We start from the raw sequence: 12,194 nt of genomic DNA on the forward strand, positions 1-12,194 counted from the left end.
TAGGTCAGTTGCCTGTTGGCTATCCAGGTGGAAATACTGCATGCTAGGAGGTGTGCTCGGAGGAGGATGGAGCTGGAATGGTGGAGAAGAGGAGTGTCTGGAGGACCACACGCCAGGCCTGGTCTCATCAGGAGGTTCAGGGCTGGACTCTGCTCTTCATTAGTGTTTTCTCTGTTGACCAGAGCAAATCTTCAGGGTTTTGGCCAGGTGGACATTCTTAACCTGGGAGTCACATATTTATTGCCTGTAAGTCTTTTGGAAAACGGGGCTGTGAATCCAGGTGGGGAGAGGCAAAGGGGGACAAGGAAAGCCAGGGCTGCTGGAGTGAAGCGTAAGCAACCAAAGCACATGCTATAAATAATCTTTCACATTCATTATAATGTAAATGTAAAGTTTAGTTACATTTACTTTACATAAATGTAAAGTTTTGTTAAGAACACTGTGTACACAGGGTAGAGAGATGAGGCAGGAGAGGATGGCAAAGGGGAAGAAGTAATTTAGGACAGGCTGTAGGTAGGCGCCCACGTCTAGACTCTTCTTGGAAGGCTTCCTATAGTTTAAAAATTACTCGGCCTTACAATGTCTTAGGGATAATGGTTTTGTTGGTAGGCACAGCAGCGTGAAATACCAACAGCCAGCAAACGTGGTATGCCTAATAACACAGTACAGTTGGCACAACTAGTACAAGCACTTGTGTAGCGAGAGGACACGGGCCCGTGCCAGGCAGCGCTGCACACTTGAACTAGGCCACTTGCCTTGGTCGTCACCACAGCAGGCGGAGTGGGTGCTTCTAGCAGCCTGTTTTCCAGAGAGAGTGCGGCCTCTACCCGCGCCCCCCCGCCCTCCCGCCCCATCTTGTTATTCAAGTGTTAGAGGCAGAGTTTTGTTTTTTTTTTCTCTGTTTTGTTTTTTCCTGTATAGGAAAGGTTGCCAATATCAAGGTAGGAAAAAGGAGAGAACAAGGGACATACCACTTAGTTTAAAGAAATGGGGGTGGGAGATGGGGAGAAGGGAAAGTCTCAAAAGGGAGGTTGATGCAGCAACAAAGTGTGTGCTTCTCTCTGTCCTACCAGAGAAGCGCTCCCGTTTCCTTTCTTTATTTACCCTCCAGGCTATCAACTTTGTTTTTTCATATTCTGAGGGAAGAGAGTATCACTAGGAAGATAACATCAGAAATGCTGACCACCAGCTGATGGCGAAAGCAAACTGGCGTCAACCAAAACCTCCAGAAGCTTGTGTTTCTAGTGTGGACTTGCTCATTCTTGCCCACTCCCCCTTCTACTCCCTTGTAACTGTGGATACACACCCCTGCACTCTGCCAAAGAGCAGGACCATGGTCATTCACACACCAGTCTGCTGCTCTCCTTGATTTGTCAACAAATTTCTTTCTTCTCAAACTGTTTCCTTTTTATTGGTAAAAGGAACCGAGACTGGCACTCTAGTAACAGGGTGGAGGAGAATGTCATTAAGGCAGCAAAATATTCTCTGTAAAACCTGGGTTTGGAGTCTCCACAGCCTCAGCCATAAGAGCAGTTCAGTGAGGGGGTTCTCTGCTCTGGTGTTCAGAGGAAAGGAAACGAGGTCTCCTCTTGACCTGTAGCAGCCTCTCTGCTGCTCGCTCTGGCCTATCTTCTCCCCTTTGTCGATGAGAGTGCTGCAGGGCTGGGAGGCAGAAATTCGCTTGTGTGGGTTAAGTTAGCGTCTCCAGCAGCAGCTCCTGGGGTGGAGACACATCTAGGGTCTGATCTTCTTCCAGGGGCCACCTGATCAGGTCACAGATTTTACCTAGTTGGTCACCTTCAAAGTTCCTACAGAAAAGACAGGCTTTGTATTCAGAGGTACAGGCAACACTCCACGTGTCCACAGGTGTTGCATGGCTAGGCTGCAGAAAAGCTTCCGGAACACTGACCCAGAGTCTAGCAACGACTGGGCAGATACCATCTGGTAGCTGTAGATTATGGTCAGGCCGAGGTCAGCCAGCTTGACTGTTTCACCACTGTCCCCAGAATGTTCTCTGGCTTCAGGTTTCTGTGAATGATGCAGTTGGCATGAAGGAAATATAGACCTCTTAGAAATGAACAAAGGCTTGATGGCCTCTACTTGCAAGCCTCGTGGAGGTGCCTTGTCCAGATACATTCTTAGGATTGGTCCACATGCTCAGACACGGATAATTTGGTCTCCTGGTCACTCCCTTGGTGGCACAGATGTCCATCAACTGACAGCTCTGGGATGCCTCAGTAATATCACCTCTCGAACTGTGCTGATGAGAAGGCCCTGTCCACGTCTTCACCACTGGGCCCCTCACACTCCTGAAGACCACCAAGTGCCACTATGGGTGTCACAGGTCTTGTACATCATCCCACGGGTTCTGACACCAATCTCAGCCCCTGGCTCCTATTGAGAGGTAGCCATTCTCAGATCAGGGGAGAGTCTCACCCTGGGCCAGGCGTGCCTGGCCATGCACTCTAGCTCTGTCCAGGACAGCCTGATGCTACATCCTAGGCCATAAACACTGGCTCCCACTATGTCTGGAGGCAGAATTTGAAGCTAGGCTGTCCGGGGAGCTTCGTGGCATGTGCTGCTCACCATGCCGCAGTCCAGAGGGAGGAGAATGGGTAGGAGTTGCCATCAGGTGGCCCTCATACCACCTATATCAGAATTATATGGGATGTTTATAAAAATAGAGGTCTGCAAGTCTCATCTTGGGCCAAACTGAAGCAGAATATCTCAAATACTGATATTTGAGACTTATGAGTCGGGACTGGATATGTGGGTTCTGGAAGGCCATGGAATATAGGTTTCTGCATCACCTGCAATTTGGGTCTTATCCCTCTGTGAAATTGACAGTAACATCTAAGTTGTTCCCCACCCCACCCCCCACCTCCGCCGCCGGGCTTTTGCAGGGGCCATTCCCTTCTGAGAATGGATGAAATCAAGCAGATGTTTATGCTAGAGAAGGTCTGTGAGACACTGTCTTTAAGTCACATTTTCCTTTCACCCCTCATTTCTTTCTCTCCCCTGTATACTCTCTCAGAGGGGCTTTCACTTCTCTGCTTGTTCCTGGAGGGGTCTCACCAGCTGGGTGGGACAGAGGTTGGGGAAGGGCAGAGAACCGCAGTGTGGTCAGGCAAGCAGCGGGGCGTGCAGGCTGTGAGGAGCAGTTGCACTGTGGTTCCTCTCAGGTCACGCTTGGAGGTGGAGGTGGAGCTTTCAACAGTTTAGCTGCTGCTCCTGGGTCTGTTGTCAGAGGGGGGCACATGAGGGCAGTGCGGGGAGATTGTGGAGTTGCAATCTGGAGTGAAGTGGAGGTCCCATCACCCTTGCACCCCTGCATCTGACTTCTCTGAAATGAGGGGTTCATCTCCCCAAGGGCGCCAAGCCAGGCAATGCAGATAAACAGAAGCAAATAGAAATCTTTCTTCTCCTAGTAAGTTTGGAGGGCTGTTCTAGGTACATCCTGTGTTGAGTGAGGACAATGGAGAGTTTTGTACAGTTCCCTTTCAGGTTGTCCACACACTGTGACCTCGGGGTGATGCGGAGTCGGGAGAGGCCCCTGGGCTGGAATTGAGAAGAATTGGTTCTGTGTCATTTAACCACCAATTTCCTTTGTCACCATGAGAACATCCCTTGCCCACTCTAGACATAAGTTTTTTTATCTGTACATTGCTGGATTTAGGGGAGATAATCTTGTGTTCCTTTTTGCTCTCAAGTTCTGACTCTGCGACGAGTAGCATCGCAGCAGGTGTAGGGGGGCCTTGAATGCTTTTTTTTTTTTTTGTCTCCTGTGCCTGCTTCCCCAAAACAAGCAGGTTTTGAGTTCTGTTTGTGCCTGTCCTTCTCAGCTCTGTGTTTCAGCATCCTGAAGGTGTCTGCAGGTGTGGTGTGGAGTCTCTGGGGACGGGGCCCCTTGGTCCTGGGGAAGACGGCCTGATTGGTAGGTTCTCTGTCATTGCACAAACTTTTTGTGTTTTTGTAAGACACGGCCTTTCCTCCTTCACCTCCTCCACACCTACCCCTGAGCATCACACTCAGTTTCCGGAGTGGGCTACGATTGTTCAATCACTTTCCTGCTATTTCCTGCCTGTGGTTCCCTGACATACACACAGCAGCACATTTCCTTCATATATATCAGTGTCTCTGCTTCATGTTTTCCTCTTTCCCTGCAGAACCGAACAGAAGACATGGGGCACAGAGAGACTCGTGTGCATCCTCCAGCTCCCAGCATTCAAGTCCCGGGAAGGGTGGGGTGGGGTTATAGTCTTAATATTGTCTGGAGGCCCACATTGCACATGCGTGGTGTCCTCATGTCTTGCATGTGGTGGCCACTTAAGCATCTAGAGGGTGCTCTGAATGTGCACACATGTACCCTATCTGCATGTGGGTCAGAGTGTGGAGCCAATGGCAGTTAACGCTGAGAAGAAGTGATTCAGGAATTATGTCTCTTCTCTGTATAGATCTACCTTTTTTTTTAAAGATTTATTTATTTATGCACACAAGAATTGGGGTACAGGCCAGAGGTGCGGGGGGTGTGAGAGAATTCACCAGAGACAGAGTGGGGAACAGAACAGGCAGATTGACTGAAACACACTGCTGAGGGGAGCAGTGGGCGAGACAGGAGAGGTCTGCGTGCCATGTGGGTAGCTCCCTGGCTGGGGATTGAACTCGTGCTACAGAGGCTGCGGATTGCTTCATAGGTTGCGTCTTAACCCCTTGCGCCACCAGGGAGGCCCTGTATATTTCTACTTTTTATGCAATATGCTGGTAACTTGTGTTGTCAGAGGATTGATTAAAAAGATGTTAGAAATTTCCTTAATCCGACCTGAAACTCACCTTGTCTTGGGTGTGTAATGTGTGAGTGTGTGGGGAAGTGGAGCATGAAATACCAGGCCTTCCTGAATAGTCTGAGGTCAGTTCTTAGAAATTAGATGTTGATTATTCACCCTTGGTTTTCTGAGTAGCACTTTGAGGATTTGAGGGATTCTGTGGCAGAGGTATCCAAGTTGACAAGCAGGAAGTAGATAAATTTTTTAGCTGGTTTCCAGCTAAATGCAGGTATTCTGACCTTTAAAGGCAATTTTATTTCACTGATACTATGACCCACCTACCAAGTGGCCAGATGCTGAATTTTCAAAGATAAGTGAAATTCCATCCCTGTGCTCAGGAACTAATAGTTGTTGAACAGGACTTTCTGGGCCTACTTCCCTCAGTGTCCAACTCCATGTTTCTAGTAAGCCTTTGAAGACTCAGAACCAGGCAGGCAGGTCAGATGCTGGAGCAGTTGCTGGAGGATGGGCAGGAATCCAGCCCCTGCACTTTCTGACTTCTTGTCAGGAGCACAATGACCACAGGGAGGCAGGACACTGTGCTCCTCAGGGAATGCTGAGATAGGAATTGTGGTGGGATGGCAGCTCCGAATGTCCCTCAGCTCCTCAAGATGCGAGAGCATGCTCAGGCGTTCCTAGGGATGTGACTGAGCGCTGTTCCCTGGGGGATTAAAATCAAGGGGTGTTAGCTACTCTTCAGCACATTAGCAGCAAGAAGGCAGGGCAGTTTGAGGCTGTGGAATGTCTCTAGGGAACTATGATTACTTAACTCTCTTCGGACCAGGAAGATGGGCAGTAGCTAAGTGTGGGGGAGAGAAATATGTAAAAAATGCTCAGACCGACAAGAGTCAAAGTTTTTTCTGAGGCTCCCATACTAAGCCAGTGTCCCCTTCCCCATGCCAGGTTCCCTCTACTCTACCAGATCCTCTCTCCCATGCTGAGGCACCAAGCAGCTTGCGCGGGCCATTCCCTCTCCCCTGCAAACCTGTGCTGCTAAGACTTCCGGACTTCCTTTAGTGACTGATTCTTCCCTTCAGTAGTGCTTTTTCTTCCTCCCCTCTATCTTGTTGACATTCATCCTTTTTTTTATGAATTATTTTATTTTACATAATTCTTATATCAGTTTTGATTTTTGCATAATGTATGCATTTTCATTTTGGTTATATTCCCCATACAATTCCTGCCCCCTTTTCCTGACCCTAATCCCTCTTCTCCTCCCCCCACCCCCCACTGTAGTGTTTCTCAGGTCTATAGTTGCTTATTGATTTTGATTTTTACTTTATTGCAATTAGTCTTTTTCCTGGTCCCTTATTTAGGTTTTCTAAATTCATGCTATGAGTGAGACCATCTGGTATTTTTCTTTTTCTTTCTGGCATATTTCGCTGAGCATGATCCCTTCAAACTCCATCCATGTTGCTGCAAATGGCATGAGTTTATCTTTTTTTGATTGCTGAGTAATAATCCATTGTGTATATGTACCACATCTTCTTGATCCAGTCATCTGTTTTTGGGCATTTGGGTTGTTTCCATAGCCTAGCTATTGTATTAGCAGTGCTTTTGATACTCCTTTTAGCTTGGTGTCACTTGTGTAAAATCACTGTGGGGTAGGGTGAATGAAATTTTCCAGACCCACATTCTTAGGGTTGGCTCTGGCCCCTTGCACATTTCACTTCCTTGGGAACGTAACTCTTTTTATTTCTTTAAAGATTTATTTATTTATGCATACAAGAACTGGGGTACAGGCCAGAGGTGTGGGATGTGAGAGGATTCACCAGAGACAGAATGGGGAACAGAACAGGCAGATTGACTGAAATACACTGTTGAGGGGAGCAGAAGGCGAGTCAGGAGAGGTCTGCTGCGCCATGTGGGTAGCTCCCTGGCCAGGTATCGAACTTGTGATTCGGTGGCTGGGGATAGCTTCATAGGTTGCGTTTTAACCCCTTGCGCTACCAGGGAGGCCCCCCTGGGACCTTAATTCTAACCTGGGTCCTGTTGTAGCTCTTTCCTTAGTCCAGCTGCTCCCCAAGTGAGAGACACACACAGAAAAACCAGGCAGAGAGAGGCTTCGAGCACCAGCCTGTGTCAGGCATCCATGTGCCTCTAGAATCACATACACAGACCTGGATTTAAATCTGTGCTCTGCCCGTCATTAACTGGGACCTTGGCAAATGACATGCTCTCTAAGTTTCAGTTGCTCTATCTGTGAAATGGAGATGGTGACATCGTAATAATTGTAATGCTACTTACCACGTGCTGAATACTTGGTATCAGTCCAATTAATTCTCATATATTTCCAGGATGTAATTGGTTGTCACGTGTCATTTTTCAGATAGGTTAAGTCAGATAGGTTAAGTAGCAGCCCAAGTTAGTGGAACTGATAAATGGCAGAGCTGGATTCTGAACTGGGAGGTTCAGAACTGGGACATTCTGACACTCACCCTGTGTCCCTCATTACTGTACTGGATTGTGCGTTTCACAGAATGTTAACTAGGATTACTTGAGATAAACATGAAAGCACTGTATAGTTTGAGACAACAGGCATTCAATATGTGGAGCTGTTTCCACTAGAGCTGAGAAACCTGCTTCCCCAGGGCATGTGGAAGTTGCAGCCCTCCCTCAGGCAAGGCAGTGAGAGACAGGGGTCCTCCTGCCCACCGGGGATTGGCATGGTGGCGGGGCTTCTTCCAAACTAGTTTGGTCAGAAAGGATTTGTTGGCAAGTCTCGTCCCTGCTGTCCCAAAGTTGCCTGACAGGCCCCGAAAGGAAAACACAGGAGCTGAAACCGGGTGGCCAGAGGGAGGGACTCCCTCCCAGGGAGCTGGTCATTCAAGAATCAGTTTTCTGGTTCGGCTTCAAGAGGAGTTTGGCTGTTTATTTCCTGATGTTATACCCATGGGTCAGGGCTCCCAGAGAGTGGCCTGTGGAGTCCAAAGGAGCTGCTGCCTACGTTGGCACAGGGTGAAGGGTTAATGCCACACAGTGAGGACACCCTGCAGGGACCTGGGGAAGCCCGAGGCAGGCCTCACAGTTGGGGAGAACACGCTTCTGTACCTCCTAGCTGTGTACCTTGGCTCTCTGCCTGGCCCTGGCACGGCCCGGCTGCGAGTGAGCAGTTCTGGCATGGCTGCCCGGTGCGAGGTGCTGGCTGGCTCAGAGGCGTGGTTCACGGCCGAAGGCTTTGGATTCCCGTCATGGCTCTGTGGCTTTTTAGTTGTGTGGCTGTGACCATTTATCCATCTTCTCTGAGACTGTTTTCTCATCTGTGAGACTACTGTGAGGATCAGATGAAATAATATACATTAAGCACCTTAACAGCTGCTCATGTTCTGTCGGTGCTTTGTACATTTCTCCATCATGAGTGTATGCAGTTGGGGGATGTGGAGAAATATAAAATATAATCTCTTGCATTTAAGGAGATTATATATGTATTTTAAAGATCTATTTATTTATACAAGAGCTGGGGTACAGTCCAGAGGCGCGGGACAGAACAGGCAAGGACTGAAATACATTGCTGAGGGGAGCAGTGGGCATGACAGGAGAGGTCTGCTACACCATGTGGGAATCCCCCCGGCTGGCCAGGAATTGAACCCCAGCTGCAGAGGCTGTGTTGCGGACAGCTTCACAGCACTGTGCTCAACCCGCTGCACCACCGGGGAGGCCCTAAGGAGCTTATATATTAAGGAGAGTCTAGGTCAGGGGGAGATAATAAGACCTGTAATCAGGTTACCTCATGTTATTGTGCTGTGCTTTATTGAACTTTGTAGATGTGGTGAAAGATTTTTGACTTGCTGAGTGCTCAATTGATAGTCAGTATTTGTAACAAAGTATTTTTAAATTAAGGTATGTCCACTGGTTTTTACACATAATGCAATTGCACACTTAAGAGAGTACAATAAAGTGTAAACATAGCTTTTATATACACCGGGAGAGCAAGAAATTAATGTAACTCATTCTATTGTGATACTCCTTTTGTTGTGGTCACATGGAATCAAACCTGCAATATGCCTGCATGTGCTGTGAATCCAGGGCAGCACTGCGTGCAAGGCACATGGGCGAACAATCATGCGGATGGTGAGAGCTATGGGCTAAGCTAGCAGGGAAGTTTTCCTGAACAAGTGAACCTTGCAAATGCGCAAAGGTCAGAGATCAAGGCACTCTGAGAAAACATGCCAGATGAGGTGAAGTAGCATAAATTAAGGGGATGGAGAAGAAACCAGTGGATTAGAACCAAGGGTTTATGGGGAGACTAGAGGGAGATGAGGTTCAGTAGGTGGGTTGGACTTAGGTTGTGAAGGGCTTCGAATACCAAATTTGGAATTATCTGCAGGTTTTTGAGGAGGGAAATGACACCAGTATTATGATCCACTCAAGGTCCAGCCAACAGTTTCAACACCTTTGGACCTTAGATCCCTAAGTAAGGAGTTTGGACCATGTGATTGTATCTATGATTCTATGATACAAGATTATTATTATTTATTTTTTAATTGAGGTTATGTTATACTGTAGCATTATTTAAGTTTCAGGTGTGCATCATTGAGAATCAACATGTGTATACACTACGTTAAGTCACTGCCAAAATAAGATTATTTTGGTGATAAAGTGCAGAACTGTCTGGAAGGGGGAACCTGGAGGTATATTTTTCAGAAGTCAGGGCAGTGTCAGGTATGAAGCTTCTTATTGCCTTTTATAAGAGACTCCAGGTAGGGGAGGTCTATTTTAGGAACTTTGACATTATAACTGTATAACAGTTTGCGTTGTGTCAGGAGATACCCACTCTTAGGCAGTTGGAGAAGTAGGGATCCACAGGCTCATCCAAGTGGTTTAAACCATGTTTCTTTTTTAGTTAGCTGTGGCCTGACTTCTGGGAGCTCCACCCGTTCTCTAGACAATGTGAATCTGTCCTTTGAGGAGTACCGGTGGGCATTTGTACCGCTGGCTGGGGCTTCCCTGAACAGCAGCAAACAGATTTTCAAAATAGTTGAAAATGTCCACGTGAATGACCTTGTAGGCTGCCAAGTCCACCAGGATACCCTGCTACCTCCGGACTCATCCAACCAGGAGCATCTCGCTCACCACAGCCTCATTTTCTGCCCTTGCTCCATCTGTCCGGCCACTTCTGGCCCTGAAGTGCCTCCAGATATGTGCTTTCAAACATGTATTAAGTCCTAAACTGAACTCATCTTGTTTCCAAACCTAAATCTTAAAAAAAAAATATTTTTTAATGACTGGTACCCACAGTGAAGTACACTAGAAACCTGGCCACCATCCTTAACTCCTCCCCCAGCCATTCCCTCAGCTAATCAGTCACTCTTGACAGTGCTGCCTCCTAAATATCTCTTTAATCTCTCCAGTCCTCTTTTTCCAACTTTACTCACACTACAATTCAGGCCACCATCTCTTCCTTCTCGAGATCACTGCAACAGTCTCTGTTCTGACTGCATGGTCCACAGTGATCTGATACAACAAAATTCTGGTCATATCTTTTTCCATTTTTTAGAATTCTTGAGTCATTCTCTGTTGTTTTCAGGATGCTCTTCAGCGTGGCTCTATTTTTCTTGTCATGTTACAAAATTTGAAGTACTTCAGTCTTCACCAGCTTCATCTGTGTCATTCTTGCCCCCCCTTATATACTTTATTTTTTTATTTTTTTTTTGCCTCTTCTTTTAGGCAATATCATTTTATTTATTTATTTATTTATTTATTCATTTATTTATTTATTTATTTATTTATACAAGCACTGGGTACAGTCAGAAGCGCGGGAGGGTGAGGGAATTCACCAGAGCCAGAGCAGGGAGCAGAGCAGGCAGAGGGAACCGAAGTACACTGCTGAGGAGAGCAGCAGGTGGCAGGAGAGGTCTGCGCGCCATGTGGGACCCTCCTCCCGTGGCTGGGGAGCAGCTGGGGATCGAACAGGCGCTGCAGAGGCTGCGGACAGCTTCGCAACCCAGTACTCAACCACTGCGCCACTGGGGAGGCCCCCCCTTATATACTTTATTCTGTACAACACCAAGCTACTTTTATTTTTTTTAAAGGGGCATGTATTTTTATTTATTTATTTGTTTGTTTGTTTATTTATACAAGCACTGGGTACAGTCAGAAGCACAGGAGGGTGAGAGAATTCACCAGAGCCAGAGCGGGGAGCAGAGCAGGCAGAAGGACCGAAGTACACTGCTGAGGGGAGCAGCGGGCAGCAGGAGAGATCTGCGCGCCATGTGGGACCCTCGCCTGGCAGCTGGGGATTGAACTGGCACTGCAGAGGCTGCGGGCAGCTTCGCAACCCAGCGCTCAACCGCTGTGCCACCGGGGAGGCCCACACCAAGCTACTTTAACACCTTAAATGCACCTGCTCTCTATTGCATCTGTGCCTTTGTACTTTTGTCTACCGAGAACATTCTTGTCATGCCTCTTTATTTTTCTATTAATTTGTCCTTCAGGCCTTGGTTTAGAAATTACTTCTTCTGTAACCATCACCACAATCAATTTAAGAACATTTTCATCCCCCCAACAAGAAACCCCATACCCATTCCATTATCACCCCATTTCCTCCCTCTAGCCCCTGGAAACTGTTTACCTACATTTGTCTCTATGCATTTGCCTATTCTGGATGCGTCATTCAAATGGAATCACACAATGTATGGACTTTTGACTGGCTTTATTCCCTTTGCATGTTTTAAAGATTCAGCCACACTATATCATGCATCAGAACTTCATTTCTTTTTATTTCCAAATAATTTTCCATTGAATACCCCCCTCTTTTTTTTTTAACCCATTTATCAGTTGATGGGCATTTGTGTTGTTCCCCCTTTTTGGCTATTACAAATAATGCTGCTGAGAAACGTTTGTGTACAGTGCTTATGTGGGCGTGTTTTTATTTCTCTTGAGCATATACCTGAGAATGGAGTTCTAGGTCTTTTTTTTTTTTTTTAAGATTTATTTATTTATTTATATAAGCACTGGGTACAGTCAGAAGCATGGGAGGGCGAGAGAATTCACCGGAGTCAGAGTGGAGAGCAGAGCAGGCAGACTGATGAAGTACACTGCTAAGGGGAGCAGCGGGCGGCAGGAGAGATCTGCGCGCCATGTGGGACCCTCACCTGGCAGCTGGGGATCGAACTGGCACTGCAAAGGCTGCGGGCAACTTCGCAACCCAGCGCTCAACCGCTGCGCCACCGGGGAGGCCCGAGTTCTAGGTCTTATGGGAGCTTTAGGATTCTTAAGAACAAAGGTTCTTTAGCTCACAAATACTTGAAGCACTAATAATTCTTTTTTTTTTTTTTTTTAGTTTTTTTTTTTTTTTATAGAGGCATGTTTTTATTTATTTATTTATTATATTTGTTTGTTTTGTTTATACATGCACTGGGTACAGTCAGA

At 46.9% G+C, this 12,194-nt stretch overlaps 1 pseudogene; it reads right to left on the bottom strand.

Moving 5' to 3' along the window:
• Positions 1–1,690: 1,690 nt before the first annotated feature.
• On the bottom strand, positions 1,691–2,460 carry LOC119248650 (cyclin-dependent kinase 4-like; annotated as a pseudogene).
• Between the last annotated feature and the right edge of the window lie 9,734 nt (positions 2,461–12,194).

Source organism: Talpa occidentalis, unplaced genomic scaffold (assembly GCF_014898055.3).
Source record: "Talpa occidentalis isolate TD23 unplaced genomic scaffold, MPIMG_talOcc4v2.1 talOcc4.17, whole genome shotgun sequence".
In the NCBI taxonomy this organism is placed as follows: Eukaryota; Metazoa; Chordata; class Mammalia; order Eulipotyphla; family Talpidae; genus Talpa; species Talpa occidentalis.